The sequence below is a fragment of the Lathyrus oleraceus genome, chromosome 7, assembly GCF_024323335.1.
Source record: "Lathyrus oleraceus cultivar Zhongwan6 chromosome 7, CAAS_Psat_ZW6_1.0, whole genome shotgun sequence".
Lineage (NCBI taxonomy): Eukaryota > Viridiplantae > Streptophyta > Magnoliopsida > Fabales > Fabaceae > Lathyrus > Lathyrus oleraceus.
This window is the reverse complement of record NC_066585.1, coordinates 23425192-23442990: the sequence shown is the minus strand read 5'-3', so window position 1 is coordinate 23442990 and position 17799 is coordinate 23425192. Positions and strand designations below refer to the sequence as shown.

Below are 17799 nucleotides of genomic sequence, written 5' to 3'. Positions count from 1 at the left end.
TTTTCCAATTTTTGTTCAATACTATTCAGGTCATATCTGAGCCTGTCATTGAGCTTTATTCCGGGGTCAGGTCATACTTGAACCTGCTCTGAAGATTCTTTGTTTAATCATATTCAGGTCATGTATGAACCTGTTGTTGAACCCTTATTCCGGTGTCAGGTCACACTTGAACCTGCTCTGAAGTTTTTTCTCTGTTTGTTCAATACCATTCAGGTCATGTATGAACCTGTTGTTGAACCCTTATTCCGGTGTCAGGTCATACATGAACCTGTTCCGAAGAGTTTTCTCATTGATTATTCCCCAGCGTTGTCAGGTCATATATGAACCTGTTGTAGCATCTTTTCCTTTATTCGGGTTCGGTAAGTCATGTGTGAACTTACTACCGAAATCCCTTGTATTCTAAGTATCGATTAATCAAATCTCATTTTGATTACTCCCCAGTGTGTGCCTGATTCTCCAGCAGGACTGTCTCCCCAGCAAGTTGTTCCTTACCATTTGTCTGTCTTCCTGTGGACCATCAACATTCCCCACAGTTTGGTCTGTCTAGTAGCGTCTCCTGTTAAGGGTCCACCATATCCCTAGCAGATAAAAAAAAATTTACAAAAAAAAAAAAAAGAATCATGCATCCACGCATATCATATCACACCATGTCATAGGGATTCAGGATCAAAATCCGGGTCTTTTTAGTATTTAACCATCTCCCACTATGATCATATGAAGAACGTTCTGCTTCATATTCTCTAGTTGAAGACGCTTAAATAGGGGCAACTGTCATACCCCGATTTTGGTCCTGAATTTTTTATTTTTGTTTGGCACTTGGCCTAAGGTTCATTTGCATACATTCATCAGTATAAAATGGATTTTAATATCTTGACTCTTTTATCTTTTTTTTTTTTTTTTTTTTTATTTTAATTTCAAATTAAGTTTAATTCCAATTGTCAATTTAATCTTAAATTGTTTATTTTTACTAATGATTAAAACTCTAATCGATTTTTATTTCCAAATGAATGTTAGAGTTGATATCCAAGTAATTTTAAATGAATTATAGATTAATTTGTTTTTAATTTGGTTTTTTGCTGATTTGTTATTAGTAATTAAATTGATATTCAAACTAATATTGGATTATTCCTAAAAATCCACATCCATTTTTATAATCAAAATCCAAAATCCAAAATCCATTTTGTATCCATAATGCATTTCAAATCAAAATAGTACATACACTCATTTCATATTATTCGATAATATTTAACTTTCAAACATTTCCAAACTCATTTTCATACATACATACCATGTCCATTTAACATTCAAGCATAACAATGCATCACGTTCATATCCTACAATACGAGCTAGCAGTAGCTGAACCAACAATTCATTGCAGTTCATATCATATGGGAACCATTTTGCTTCTTTCAACTTACAGGAAAGTTCATTCAGTCATTACTATTTTCAACAAGACTCTGGGTGTTGCTCCTTGTCACAAGATTGGTTGATGCAGCTAGTGGCATTGACGTTCTTATACCAGACCTGCCCCTGACTTGGAATTCCAATGACATATTTGAGCTGACAAATTGTGATGTTATTATGGATGACATTGACGGACTTGTGGATCAATGGGAATTTAGTGAATCATTATCATGCAGAATGATCTTTAGTTGTCTCCAAGTATCTCACAAATTTCCTCCACAAGAAAAAGCATCCTAATAATGTGAGGTCCGACAAGTCAAGTTTTTTTGTTGAAGCTACAATTTTGCCTTACATTTTGTTGTTTGACGGGAAGCCTGGAGTTTCATGTCCATGTGATGTTTATGGGGACAAAACAATAGAATTTTCAAAATATTGTTTCAATGGTAATAATGAAGAGCAAGTTTCCGTTAAGAAAAAAAAAAGAAAAAAACTTATTAAGAAATCAGCAAATACATCAAAGGACGAGTTTCACACTTCTGTCTACGAGCTGAATGCCTGCTCTAATTCCTTTAGAGAATCGAAAGAGAACAGAAATTGTGACAATTCGAGTTCTCTTGATATATCTTGTATGGTTACTTGTAGAGGCCTTAAAAACGAGAACGTGGTATCCCCGGCTCTGTTGCGCTCTACATCACCCAGGAAAGATACGCGGTTTAATTCAAAACCTACCTGCAAAAAAAAAGATGTTTTGGTTGAGTTCTCATCTGATAGATTTTTTAAGTATCAGTTTGTTGCAAATTGGTAGTTATTATATCATGGAACATAATGCAAAAGATTGCTTCAGTACCACAAATGATGCTGAGTTTGGTAGCAGAGGCACTGCTGAATTTGTTATTGATTATGGAAAACATATCTGGAGCTGCTATCAAAACTACCTGCAAAATTTCCATGACAGAAAAAACATAGCATAACAGCAGCAAGCCAAATGGAATTACTCAAATTACCGTAAGTGAATGTCGGCATTGTCATTACAGCAAGCACAACTGTGACCCTGCAATATCACAGCAATCCATATTTTGGTTACAAAGGCCACAACAGAAAATTGGAAAGAACATGACAGCATCGAAAAAAACTCACCGTAACCGCTGATAATCATTTGGCTCCCCACAACAGAAACTTCAGCAACAGCTTGTAAACGAAGCCCGTGTTCGAGAAATTGAAGAAGGTTGGGGTGACAGTGTTGGGATCTGTTGAAGAAATTCAAACCAAAATATTAAAGAGACAGGAGGCTGCAGCAAAACGCGAGAAAGCCATGGCATATGCTCTAGCTCATCAACGGCAGTGCAGAATCTAAATCCTCAAGTGGAAATACAACTGTATTGAATGAAATCACAGCTAAGTATAATGTCACCTGTATTATCCCAGCCATTGGAACTTGAAGGCAAAACCGTCAAACTGCAAATTTGGGATACGGCTGGACAGAGCGATATAACTCCCTCAACAGCTCCAACAAAGAATTTTCCACTGAACGGAATGCTTACAATCACATATTCCCTCCTCTAACAAACTCTCTATTAACTCTCCATAAATCCCTCAACCCATTACAAAATTTCCAACTGAATAACACCCTCACACTCACCTTTCACTTCATCAACAACTCCTCAATCCACACTTCTGTCACACTTAACCGATCACACCAGCCATAACCTGCAAAAATTAATCACATTGGTCAAAACCGCACATCAACAAGAAAGCCAGAGATCTGTTGTACAAGGATTATCACAGTGACAAGAAGTTCACTATCAGCACTTACTCACCTACTGGAGTTGCTATAACATCCTCAGGGACAAAGAAGGGTGAACTGTTTTTGGGTGATGTTAATACCCAGTTGAAGAACAAAAACATCACTACGGATATCAAAGTTGACACAAATTTTAATCTTTTCACAACTATCACTGTCACTCATACCTGCTTCATATGTCACGGATCCAATGCAAAGGAAGATTATAGAACAGTGCTGTATTAGTTCTGGACATCCTATAAGAAAGAATTATGAATTCCCATAAAAACTGTTAGATACCTTAATCTTTGAAGCAGTTCAGGAGTTGGATATCTCCAAGTGTCGAAGACTGCTTATTGAACATGCTGTTGATTACCTCAACCAATTCATCTGCTCGTCGGTACCGCAGGGAGGTTACCGGCATGCTTTTGATTTCGTTTAGATTTCCCTCACCTCCAATCTTCACTGCGCATGCTCCAGTTACAGTTGAGGAACAACGGTTGCAAAAAAAAAAAGCGACTAACAAAGAGTATCCATGGGAGGATCTACTGAAGCGGATTCAAGCTACCAAAAACGAATGGCACCGAAGTTGTTTCCTTATCATTTGGCAGAGTATGTTTGCCGTATAATGAAGGTGTCTCCTTTCAGATATTATTGTGATATTGATTTTTGAAGCCATGAAAAACGAGCAACCTTATGACAGCATTCCAAATTTTAGTGCAGCAGATGCTTTAAGACCTGCAGGAATTGGGAGAAATGAATTTGTTGATATAATAAAAAGTGCAGATCTAAGAAGATCATGTGGAAACTAAACAAATCAATTGCAAAAGAACTCTTGCCTACACAACCTGTAGATTTTCCTATTGAACCTTGGTGGGGAATTTGTCTGGTGAACTTTACCTTGGAAGAATTTAAGAAACTCTCTGAGGAGGAGGTTGCCGCTATAGACAAAATACTGTATCCCGAGGATCGGTTTAAAATTTCAAGGCTTGAAGGTTTTGTGTCCAACAGGGAGCAGTCTTGTGAAGATCCTATTGAAGAGTTGATGTATGCAGTTTTTGTTGTTTCAAATGAAAATACATCTGTTGCGGAGTTGGCAACAACCCTACAGGCTGACTTATCACAACTGCAGGCTGCTGCATCATTGGAGGATGCAGTCATGATATGAGGAAGAAACTTGCACATTGCCTAGCACTACTTCCAAAATTAAAAGGGGATATCTCTAATGAACATCCAGCTTCTGCAGACAATGGTGGTTTGACCAAGTTAGTGAGAAATTCTGCTGATGCTAGCGGCAATGTCTTAATTAAGTGTAGTTCTGGAAGTGTTGCACCTGGCCAACAACTCACCGTGTCAAATCCTGTGAGAACAAGTGCTAAGCAAACTGCCGTTGGCACCCTGGAAGATGCCGCAAGACTAAAAGAAAGTGCAGTTTACTATAAGAATTCTGGATTTGGTTTTGAAAGCAATGAGACCTATTTTCACGCTGGTTTGAAGTTTTTGCACGGAGGATCTCTCTTAAAAAGTTGTCAAAGATTAGTCAAGAAGCTGTTTTATCCACTGACTTGAAGAAATCTGAGGGAACTTCAATTACTTTGAAGAAGCTTTTACTCCAAATTTCACTGCAGTAACACAAAATAATTACTAAGTGATAAAATTCGAAGTTCCCAAATTGGAATAGAGACAAATTGCAAAGAGAAAGTGTAGGTCCGTTTACCTTTTTCGAACTTAACAATAAACAGGATAACACAATTCTGAGCATCAAAAAGCACTTCTGGAATTTGCTTCTTTGAACTTTTGAGTATCAAATCAAACCCTAACCTGTGAGGATAAATAGACGAAAAAATTGAGAGAGAGGACGGAAAAAGAAAACCCTAAAGCTTGGAGGCGGCCGCGATCTCAAAGGAAAAGAGGTTAATTCCAAAATCGAAGCCGAACCAAGCTAGAAGAGACGAGAGAAGGGGATTCGAGGTTTACCTGAGTCACTGCCGTCGCCGGAAGTAAGTTTTCGCTGGATTTTTTTTCTTCTTACCTTTGATCGTTGCTCGCTTTAGATAGAGAGCTTTGAGAGAAGTAGAGAGCGAAGGAGTGAGAGGGATTCGTGAGAGGGAGAGGATGAAGAGAAAGGCCACGTTACTATTCTTTTTTTTATTTAATTCTTTTCTTTAATTTAGTTCTTTAACAGAATTTTTTGAAATTTAAAGTTCATTAGGTAATAATTATTTTTTCTGTTTTCAATTTATTCCCCATTGTAAACCCAACAGCCATGCGGCTGGGTTTAATTGCTAGTAGACTAACAGTTTTATTTTTTATTTAGTTTTTTATTTTAATCCTATTTTTTTAGTTTATCTTAGTTTATATATTTAAATTAGTATTAAAATAACAATTAGTTAGTAAGTGGTTTGGTGGAGGTGAGTGGTTTCTAGGTCTTTAGTGTAGTGGGTTTGATTCCCCTATGTGTAGTTTTTTTTCTTTTAACATTTTCTTTTATATTTATGCTTTATTACTCATAGTTTTTTATTATTGTTTAATAATATAGATTTGTTTTTCTTTAAATGCATCATGTGTTCGAAACCATTTGAAAACTATAAAAATCATACTTTTCTCGATTTAATATCGAGCCTATTTTCACACCCTTGTAAGTCGATTGCTTTTAAGCATCGCCATCAACCTCACATCGCTTACTCTTGGGCTTTCTTACAATGAGCCGGTTCTCTTGCACTTACACTCATGCATTGCATTATTTGTTGTTTGGGCCCGATTTAATTATTTCACGATTTTTTAATCCCCATTTAACAAGATGTACCCCACTTCCCCGATGTGTAATAATCTTGTACTGTTTTATTTCTTTGACTGTTTAGTTAGCTACTAACACAAGAATAAAATCAACAATTTCAAAAAAGATCAAAAATAAGACTCGATCCAATGTCGAGTATTTTCTCAATAAACAAATCAATCCATTTCTTCACCTCATTCTATTCCATTCAAAAAAAAACTTCATCAAATGCTTGATCCAACGTCAAGCCATTTTCATAATAAAAAACTCAAAAATATTAATCCCTATCTAAACCCTTTTCAATAAGATGGAAATGGAACGTGGTGTATACCACGCACTCCTGAGACTAGGATTCGAGATGTATATCTCGCCAATCCTAGTTCTCGCCATCATCCAAATTCATCCACTTTGTCTTCTCAAACACTCATTCAAATTTCTCAAACGTCCATCAATACTTGATCTAGGTCAAGTCATTTTTACAACAAAACTCAAGATACATAATTCTTATTTAACACTTTTCCAATAAAGGTGGAAATGGAACATGGTGTATACCATGCACTCCTGAGGTTAAGATTCGAGACGTATGCCTCGCCAATCTTAACTCTCGCCATCGTCTAAAATTGTCAATGTGGTTTCGTCAAACCCTTTCTCAATCAAATCTAAGATACCTAAATCTTATTTAATACTTTTTCAATAAAGGTGGAAATGGAACATGGTGTATACCACGCACTCCTGAGGTTAAGATTCGAGACGTATGCCTCGCCAATCTTAACTCTCGCCATCATCTAAAATTGTCAATGCGGTTTCTTCAAACCCTTTCTCAATCAAATTCCAAAATACTTAATTCCTATTTTAACTTTTTTCAATAAAGATGGAAATGGAACATGGTGTATACCATGCACTCCTGAGGCTAGGATTCGAGATGTATATCTCGCTCATCCAAGTTCTCGCCATCACTCAAAATACATCCAACCAATCAAACTCTTCTCTCGCCGCTGTGCGACTAATCAAAAACCTTTTTCATAAATGAAAGATATATTGTCTTAAGTGATACAAAACAATGTTTCGGCCACGATTGTTGAGTAGAGATAAACGACGTTTTTCCGAATGTAGATCTATAAATCCGTTCGATGTGTGGTATGCGTCCACTCCTCATCTGTTTTGGGTAAAACAATGTTTTCGTCGATTAATACAATATAGCTTTCGCTAAAATCGACCAACAAACAAACATTTTTCTACCCAGAACTACGTAAGCCTTGATTTCTCTGTTGAGATACGTAGGAGCAGGATTTGTAAATCTTGTCAGGCCCACTAATAAAAAACTTAGGTTTAGTCCTTCGTCAAAAATCCAAAAACATTTTCCTTTCTTTTATTCTTTCTTTCCCACCTAATAAATTGAAAAGCCTAACATTTCAAACTAACATTAACCCACACAACTGACCTAATGGTTCCCGTTGAGTACAACGGACGTGAGGGGTGCTAATACCTTCCCCTTGCGTAATCGACTCCCGAACCCTGATATTGGTTGCGATGACCATATCTTATCCTTTCTTTTAGAGGTTTTATCGATATTTTCCTTTTCCCATTTTTGGGAATAAATAAAGTTCGGTGGCGACTCTGTTCAGTCCATCATTGCGAGCGTGCGATCGCGCTTCGCTTTGAAGTCGTATCCCCATTTTTTCGAGGTGCGACAGATGGCGACTCTGCTGGGGAAAGTTTATCCCTAAGTGAGTCAAGCCTAGTTAGGACGTTTGTTTGCCTTTGTTTGTTTAATTTTATGGCTTTTCCCTTATTTATTGCTTTTAATATCTTTATTGTTATATTGATATCTGTTGTATATTGGTTCTATTGTGATTGTTGGTACTTGGGTATTTGATTGCAAACCATGTGGGAAAGACTCTACACCCGAGTCTAGAGTGAAAAAACATAAGATAAGATGATGGTTGAGTAGTACAGACTCCCGAGGTGTATACTTCGTAAGAGTCGGTACGAGAACCTCACTTAGAGTAGATTCTTTTGCAAATATTGTCGCCCGAGGTGTATACCTCGTAAGCTTCAATGTTTCAAAAGGGTCCATGACTCTAAGAACCTTTTAGAACATTGAACCTTTGGCCAACTAGAAATGATGGTTGCGTAGTATGGATTCCCGAGGTGTATACTTCGTAAGAATCGATACGAGAACCTCGCTCAGAATAGATTCCCTAGATGGAGTTGATGACCGGAAAGTATTTTCCGTAAGCGCCAAACAGTCTTTCGAATCCATGACTCTGAGTACCCTGTCTAGAACCCAGTCGATGGTTGCGTAGTACGGACTCGCGAGGTGTATACTTCGTAAGAGTCGGTACGAGAACCTCACCCAGAATAGATTCCCTTGATGGAGTTGACGACCGGGAAGTATTTCCCGTAAGCGTCAAACATTCTTGTGAATCAATGACTCTGGGGATCCTTTGTAACAAAAGCCCTAGATCATACCCGGTGAGAACCCCATTTTGGAAAAGCAATCAAATTTATCAGTACCTCGGACTTTTGAACCCGTGTATTGAAGAAAAAACACAAATATGCATGGCTTGCATTGCATTCATTCATTGCATTTGCATCGCATCATAATGCATGTCATTCTCCAAACAAAATACCAAAAAAAAACTCATCCATCTTTTGTCCGTGAAGCAAAGTGATTCTCAACACGCGAAGAGCAAAGAACCATGTCTCAGGGGATGATGGACGAGCTAAGGAAAAGCCAAGAAGCATTGAAGGGGGAACTTAATCTTTTGAAGAGCCAAATGAGATGGGGCTTGGAAACCCTGCAAGTCTTGTTGAGAAAAGAGGGTCACCCAATATACACTGCTGCAACAAAGAGAGCTACTACCCCGCACCCATCTGGTGTTACCCCAAGTCAAGGGAAGTTCTATGTGGCAACTCCTCATTTACCAGTATATGGACCTCCCTCAAGACGTCATCATCAACATCCTCTGGCTATTGCTCCTCAAAGTCACCAAAGCCAGGTTCAGAACAAAAATCAGAATCAGAACAAGAGGAACAAGGATCACAATGACTCAATTCCGGTGCCATATAGCAAGCTCTACCCGCAATTGATCCAAAATGCTTTGGTGACACCTCGAGCTCTCACGCCTGTGTCACCATACCTGCCATGGTACAATCCAAATGCAACATGTGAATTCCATAAAGGGGCATTGGGACATGACCTAGATTCTTGCTTTGCGCTAAAAGCCTTGGTACGAGGACTGATTAACAAAAAGAGCTTAGTTTTTGAAGAAGATCACCCGAAGATCAAGTGCGAATACCATACTGGGACAATGGGGCACTCCATCGAGGAATGCATGAGTTTTAAGCTCAAGCTGCAAGGATTAATTGACATAAGGTCACCAACACTCAAGGAGGAAGGCTCAGGCACATATGCTTTGATTTCTAAGCCAGGTAATGAGAAAGGGAAAGGACCCTTGAGACCCCTCAAGGTTTTGTTCCACAAGGAAGATGTCAGGGATGTGGCTAATGAGCTATCATTGTTTCCTGGTAAGAGCATTGAGATACCGTCTTGGATTTCCAATGTCACGACCCATACCAATGAAAGAAAAGGAGAAGTGAGTAGTGGATCCAAGAGGGTGGCGTTCAATGATGAGATTGAAGGAAAAGAATTTGAAGATCATCATGCCAATGTCAAAAAGCTTATTGATCCCAACCTTCAAGTTTGAAGAAGTCAATTCCCTAAAGTTGGCGATCATTTGGTTGTTTCAACACTTCTTTTGTAGTTTCTTTGCATGTTGGTTGTTATTTGCTTTTAAACATTGTTGTTTTATTTGAATTGGTAAGATTAATGAAATGTTTATGCATCTTTTGAATTGATCCATTCGTATTCACTCGTTTTTCATTTATGTTAAAAAAACAAAAATACTCCTCTCATTCACTTTTGTTCATCAAACTGTTGTGTTAACAAAGATTGGAGGGAGGATGATGAAAACGAAACACCTGAAATTGTTGTGGTATGCTTTTGAGTAAAACCTTGTCGATGATGTAAGGCATTGTTTCAAATCCCCAAACACCGAAGAGATAAGGAGTTAATCCCTAGTCAACCACTTTGAGCCTAGAAGTTGGTGTTTATTTCGGATCTAAAACCCTTAATCTTAACCTGGGGCAGGGTAGTTGTGTTCAGATAGTTTGATCATGCATCCGATCTTTCAAAAAAAACCGTCCATATGAACACCCTCCAATTAGGTTCAACCACATGTTATCCTTCGCGCACATGTTGAAGTGTCGAAGAAGTTGAGAAAAGCTAAAATTAGTGTTGGTTGATCCTTATCCACCAATAATGTGGCAGTCAATACCTTTAAAAAAATAAATAATAAAAGCCCTTAGGTCAAATACCACAAGATGACTTAGGCAAAAGTTAGGGCATCCCGATGGACCAAAAGCTTCAAAGAAGCGGTCCAGGCAAAATTAGGGATAAAGAAAATCAATCAAAAGAGGTCATTAAATCCTCAACAAAACAAAAAATAAGGTGACTGCCATTTCAAGAAAATTCGTCTTGAATCCTCATCACACCTTCGAACCCTCTTGGAAGTCGAATGCGTGTATTGAATTAACTGAACATAGGAATTGGAGATCATCAAGAAGAAGGGGTGGGTAAAAAATAAATTTTGAGCCTTATATCCTTTTGTTTCAAAAAAACCGTGAACCAGACCATGTTACAACCCTTAAAAGACCTAATTGAGGCAGGGTTTATTTTGAAAGCATACTATAACAAGGTTGTGTTAACTTGACTCCAAACTATTTTTGTTAATCATTTGATAGCACCAACTTGCGTACTGTGAGTGACTAGATCATCATTGTGTTCTTATCATTGACCCGCTCACTGTATTTCACCCGTTCATATCAATAAATTTTGATTTCAAATTTCTGCATAAACACTGCATTAAAATTACCATTTTTGAATGAACAATCTTATTTGCGAGTCAACACTTAGCATCAAAGAAATTCAATACACAGTTGAGGAACTTGATGGAGTGAAAGAAGTCTATTCAGGGGCAAATCACTTTGAGCATCAGTTAATTCGAGCTAATCACCCTAAGGGTCATCTAGCCAAGAGTAATCTGCTTCAAGACTTGGACTGGGGCAAACTACCTCAGAGCTCGGTAAGTCCAACTATCCAAAGGACAGTCAATCAAGAGTCTACCATTCCAGCATTTGGTTAGTCAAGTTCGGACCATTGCAAGTTTCAAACACTTTGGGCAAGCCATCTCGAGGTAGTCTCATGGAAAGTTGTTTCCAAACTCACTTTCAAAGTGAACATCTCCAAAGTCCCAACAAACTGGGGCAAGATGAGCCACAGAGGGGCAGAACTTCTTTCTTCGTGCTTTCAAACTGCTCAAACAAATTCTGCCATACGTCAACAACTATTGAGTTTAAGACGAGTGCCTGAAAACTATGCTAGCACGATTCGTTGATCCTTAAAAAGGATCTCATTGGCTAAGTTGTGGCTATCAAGCTGGATAGAATTCTCCTTTGACAACATCTATCATAAATATTTGGTTGAGTTCTCGGTGTTGAGGAATCATGAGCTTCCATAAAAAGCCTTTACAAACTCCCAGTCTGCCCAGTGTCAGCATTCTCATAATCATGATCATTCATATATCATGCATAAAAGGAAATTCAAATCATGCATAGCCGAAATGTACTTCGTGCTCATTTTGCATTGACCCAGGTCTTGTTGTCGATCCTAGATCCTTTGACCTCTAATTCCAGCTTGTCTTTGGTATCCCTAAACCAACATCCGGTTTTCCCGGTCATTTTCAAGTCCAATTGTTGTTGGCAAAATCCGTTAAAGGGTGGTTGTAGTCCGTTGCTTACGGTTAGAGTCCAATTGTTGTTATTCCAGTATCAGGTCATACATGAACCTGTTCTGAAGATTCTTTCTCTGTTTGTTCAATACTATTCAGGTCATGTATGAACCTGTTGTTGAACTTTTTATTCCGGGGTCAGGTCATACTTGAACCTGCTCTGAAGAGTTTTTTCCAATTTTTGTTCAATACCATTCAGGTCATGTATGAACCTGTTGTTGAACTTTTATTCCGGGGTCAGGTCATACTTGAACCTGCTCTGAAGAGTTTTTCCAGTTTTCGTTCAATACTATTCAGGTCATATATGAACCTGTTGTTGAGCTTTATTCCGGGGTCAGGTCATACTTGAACCTGCTCTGAAGAGTTTTTCCAGTTTTCATTCAATACTATTCAGGTCATATATGAACCTGTTGTTGAGCTTTATTCCGGGGTCCGGTCATACTTGAACCTGCTCTGAAGAGTTTTTCCAACTTTTGTTCAATACCATTCAGGTCATGTTTGAACCTGTTGTTGAGCTTTTATTCCGGGGTCCGGTCATACTTGAACCTGCTCTGAAGAGTTTTTCCAATCTTTGTTCAATACTATCCAGGTCATGTTTGAACCTGTTGTTGAGCTTTTATTCCGGGGTCCGGTCATACTTGAACCTGCTCTGAAGAGTTTTTCCAATTTTTGTTCAATACTATTCAGGTCATATCTGAGCCTGTCATTGAGCTTTATTCCGGGGTCAGGTCATACTTGAACCTGCTCTGAAGATTCTTTGTTTAATCATATTCAGGTCATGTATGAACCTGTTGTTGAACCCTTATTCCGGTGTCAGGTCACACTTGAACCTGCTCTGAAGTTTTTTCTCTGTTTGTTCAATACCATTCAGGTCATGTATGAACCTGTTGTTGAACCCTTATTCCGGTGTCAGGTCATACATGAACCTGTTCCGAAGAGTTTTCTCATTGATTATTCCCCAGCGTTGTCAGGTCATATATGAACCTGTTGTAGCATCTTTTCCTTTATTCGGGTTCGGTAAGTCATGTGTGAACTTACTACCGAAATCCCTTGTATTCTAAGTATCGATTAATCAAATCTCATTTTGATTACTCCCCAGTGTGTGCCTGATTCTCCAGCAGGACTGTCTCCCCAGCAAGTTGTTCCTTACCATTTGCCTGTCTTCCTGTGGACCATCAACATTCCCCACAGTTTGGTCTGTCTAGTAGCGTCTCCTGTTAAGGGTCCACCATATCCCTAGCAGATAAAAAAAAATTTACAAAAAAAAAAAAAAGAATCATGCATCCACGCATATCATATCACACCATGTCATAGGGATTCAGGATCAAAATCCGGGTCTTTTTAGTATTTAACCATCTCCCACTATGATCATATGAAGAACGTTCTGCTTCATATTCTCTAGTTGAAGACGCTTAAATAGGGGCAACTGTCATACCCCGATTTTGGTCCTGAATTTTTTATTTTTGTTTGGCACTTGGCCTAAGGTTCATTTGCATACATTCATCAGTATAAAATGGATTTTAATATCTTGACTCTTTTTTTTTTTTTTTTTTTTTTTTTTTTTAATTTTAATTTCAAATTAAGTTTAATTCCAATTGTCAATTTAATCTTAAATTGTTTATTTTTACTAATGATTAAAACTCTAATCGATTTTTATTTCCAAATGAATGTTAGAGTTGATATCCAAGTAATTTTAAATGAATTATAGATTAATTTGTTTTTAATTTGGTTTTTTGCTGATTTGTTATTAGTAATTAAATTGATATTCAAACTAATATTGGATTATTCCTAAAAATCCACATCCATTTTTATAATCAAAATCCAAAATCCAAAATCCATTTTGTATCCATAATGCATTTCAAATCAAAATAGTACATACACTCATTTCATATTATTCGATAATATTTAACTTTCAAACATTTCCAAACTCATTTTCATACATACATACCATGTCCATTTAACATTCAAGCATAACAATGCATCACGTTCATATCCTACAATACGAGCTAGCAGTAGCTGAACCAACAATTCATTGCAGTTCATATCATATGGGAACCATTTTGCTTCTTTCAACTTACAGGAAAGTTCATTCAGTCATTACTATTTTCAACAAGACTCTGGGTGTTGCTCCTTGTCACAAGATTGGTTGATGCAGCTAGTGGCATTGACGTTCTTATACCAGACCTGCCCCTGACTTGGAATTCCAATGACATATTTGAGCTGACAAATTGTGATGTTATTATGGATGACATTGACGGACTTGTGGATCAATGGGAATTTAGTGAATCATTATCATGCAGAATGATCTTTAGTTGTCTCCAAGTATCTCACAAATTTCCTCCACAAGAAAAAGCATCCTAATAATGTGAGGTCCGACAAGTCAAGTTTTGTTGTTGAAGCTACAATTTTGCCTTACATTTTGTTGTTTGACGGGAAGCCTGGAGTTTCATGTCCATGTGATGTTTATGGGGACAAAACAATAGAATTTTCAAAATATTGTTTCAATGGTAATAATGAAGAGCAAGTTTCCGTTAAGAAAAAAAAAAGAAAAAAACTTATTAAGAAATCAGCAAATACATCAAAGGACGAGTTTCACACTTCTGTCTACGAGCTGAATGCCTGCTCTAATTCCTTTAGAGAATCGAAAGAGAACAGAAATTGTGACAATTCGAGTTCTCTTGATATATCTTGTATGGTTACTTGTAGAGGCCTTAAAAACGAGAACGTGGTATCCCCGGCTCTGTTGCGCTCTACATCACCCAGGAAAGATACGCGGTTTAATTCAAAACCTACCTGCAAAAAAAAAGATGTTTTGGTTGAGTTCTCATCTGATAGATTTTTTAAGTATCAGTTTGTTGCAAATTGGTAGTTATTATATCATGGAACATAATGCAAAAGATTGCTTCAGTACCACAAATGATGCTGAGTTTGGTAGCAGAGGCACTGCTGAATTTGTTATTGATTATGGAAAACATATCTGGAGCTGCTATCAAAACTACCTGCAAAATTTCCATGACAGAAAAAACATAGCATAACAGCAGCAAGCCAAATGGAATTACTCAAATTACCGTAAGTGAATGTCGGCATTGTCATTACAGCAAGCACAACTGTGACCCTGCAATATCACAGCAATCCATATTTTGGTTACAAAGGCCACAACAGAAAATTGGAAAGAACATGACAGCATCGAAAAAAACTCACCGTAACCGCTGATAATCATTTGGCTCCCCACAACAGAAACTTCAGCAACAGCTTGTAAACGAAGCCCGTGTTCGAGAAATTGAAGAAGGTTGGGGTGACAGTGTTGGGATCTGTTGAAGAAATTCAAACCAAAATATTAAAGAGACAGGAGGCTGCAGCAAAACGCGAGAAAGCCATGGCATATGCTCTAGCTCATCAACGGCAGTGCAGAATCTAAATCCTCAAGTGGAAATACAACTGTATTGAATGAAATCACAGCTAAGTATAATGTCACCTGTATTATCCCAGCCATTGGAACTTGAAGGAAAAACCGTCAAACTGCAAATTTGGGATACGGCTGGACAGAGCGATATAACTCCCTCAACAACTCCAACAAAGAATTTTCCACTGAACGGAATGCTTACAATCACATATTCCCTCCTCTAACAAACTCTCTATTAACTCTCCATAAATCCCTCAACCCATTACAAAATTTCCAACTGAATAACACCCTCACACTCACCTTTCACTTCATCAACAACTCCTCAATCCACACTTCTGTCACACTTAACCGATCACACCAGCCATAACCTGCAAAAATTAATCACATTGGTCAAAACCGCACATCAACAAGAAAGCCAGAGATCTGTTGTACAAGGATTATCACAGTGACAAGAAGTTCACTATCAGCACTTACTCACCTACTGGAGTTGCTATAACATCCTCAGGGACAAAGAAGGGTGAACTGTTTTTGGGTGATGTTAATACCCAGTTGAAGAACAAAAACATCACTACGGATATCAAAGTTGACACAAATTTTAATCTTTTCACAACTATCACTGTCACTCATACCTGCTTCATATGTCACGGATCCAATGCAAAGGAAGATTATAGAACAGTGCTGTATTAGTTCTGGACATCCTATAAGAAAGAATTATGAATTCCCATAAAAACTGTTAGATACCTTAATCTTTGAAGCAGTTCAGGAGTTGGATATCTCCAAGTGTCGAAGACTGCTTATTGAACATGCTGTTGATTACCTCAACCAATTCATCTGCTCGTCGGTACCGCAGGGAGGTTACCGGCATGCTTTTGATTTCGTTTAGATTTCCCTCACCTCCAATCTTCACTGCGCATGCTCCAGTTACAGTTGAGGAACAACGGTTGCAAAAAAAAAAAGCGACTAACAAAGAGTATCCATGGGAGGATCTACTGAAGCGGATTCAAGCTACCAAAAACGAATGGCACCGAAGTTGTTTCCTTATCATTTGGCAGAGTATGTTTGCCGTATAATGAAGGTGTCTCCTTTCAGATATTATTGTGATATTGATTTTTGAAGCCATGAAAAACGAGCAACCTTATGACAGCATTCCAAATTTTAGTGCAGCAGATGCTTTAAGACCTGTAGGAATTGGGAGAAATGAATTTGTTGATATAATAAAAAGTGAAGATCTAAGAAGATCATGTGGAAACTAAACAAATCAATTGCAAAAGAACTCTTGCCTACACAACCTGTAGATTTTCCTATTGAACCTTGGTGGGGAATTTGTCTGGTGAACTTTACCTTGGAAGAATTTAAGAAACTCTCTGAGGAGGAGGTTGCCGCTATAGACAAAATACTGTATCCCGAGGATCGGTTTAAAATTTCAAGGCTTGAAGGTTTTGTGTCCAACAGGGAGCAGTCTTGTGAAGATCCTATTGAAGAGTTGATGTATGCAGTTTTTGTTGTTTCAAATGAAAATACATCTGTTGCGGAGTTGGCAACAACCCTACAGGCTGACTTATCACAACTGCAGGCTGCTGCATCATTGGAGGATGCAGTCATGATATGAGGAAGAAACTTGCACATTGCCTAGCACTACTTCCAAAATTAAAAGGGGATATCTCTAATGAACATCCAGCTTCTGCAGACAATGGTGGTTTGACCAAGTTAGTGAGAAATTCTGCTGATGCTAGCGGCAATGTCTTAATTAAGTGTAGTTCTGGAAGTGTTGCACCTGGCCAACAACTCACCGTGTCAAATCCTGTGAGAACAAGTGCTAAGCAAACTGCCGTTGGCACCCTGGAAGATGCCGCAAGACTAAAAGAAAGTGCAGTTTACTATAAGAATTCTGGATTTGGTTTTGAAAGCAATGAGACCTATTTTCACGCTGGTTTGAAGTTTTTGCACGGAGGATCTCTCTTAAAAAGTTGTCAAAGATTAGTCAAGAAGCTGTTTTATCCACTGACTTGAAGAAATCTGAGGGAACTTCAATTACTTTGAAGAAACTTTTACTCCAAATTTCACTGCAGTAACACAAAATAATTACTAAGTGATAAAATTCGAAGTTCCCAAATTGGAATAGAGACAAATTGCAAAGAGAAAGTGTAGGTCCGTTTACCTTTTTCGAACTTAACAATAAACAGGACAACACAATTCTGAGCATCAAAAAGCACTTCTGGAATTTGCTTCTTTGAAATTTTGAGTATCAAATCAAACCCTAACCTGTGAGGATAAATAGACGAAAAAATTGAGAGAGAGGACGGAAAAAGAAAACCCTAAAGCTTGGAGGCGGCCGCGATCTCAAAGGAAAAGAGGTTAATTCCAAAATCGAAGCCGAACCAAGCTAGAAGAGACGAGAGAAGGGGATTCGAGGTTTACCTGAGTCACTGCCGTCGCCGGAAGTAAGTTTTCGCTGGATTTTTTTTCTTCTTACCTTTGATCGTTGCTCGCTTTAGATAGAGAGCTTTGAGAGAAGTAGAGAGCGAAGGAGTGAGAGGAATTCGTGAGAGGGAGAGGATGAAGAGAAAGGCCACGTTACTATTCT

At 38.1% G+C, this 17799-nt stretch overlaps 1 long non-coding RNA gene across 2 annotated transcripts; it reads right to left on the bottom strand.

Annotated features, from left to right (window-relative positions):
- Nucleotides 1-1597: 1597 nt before the first annotated feature.
- LOC127105831 (uncharacterized) lies at nt 1598-17480 on the bottom strand. Of its 2 annotated transcripts, XR_007795142.1 has the most exons (7): nt 17374-17480; nt 4085-4806; nt 2816-3922; nt 2542-2651; nt 2252-2455; nt 1918-2133; nt 1598-1778 (listed from the first exon to the last, which is right to left on the bottom strand). It is a non-coding gene; the product is annotated as an uncharacterized LOC127105831 (long non-coding RNA). The 2 variants fall into 2 exon arrangements; XR_007795143.1 differs by lacking the exons at nt 2542-2651; nt 2816-3922; nt 4085-4806; nt 17374-17480 and adding an exon at nt 15010-15043 and having other exon boundaries at nt 2252-2536.
- Nucleotides 17481-17799: the final 319 nt, after the last annotated feature.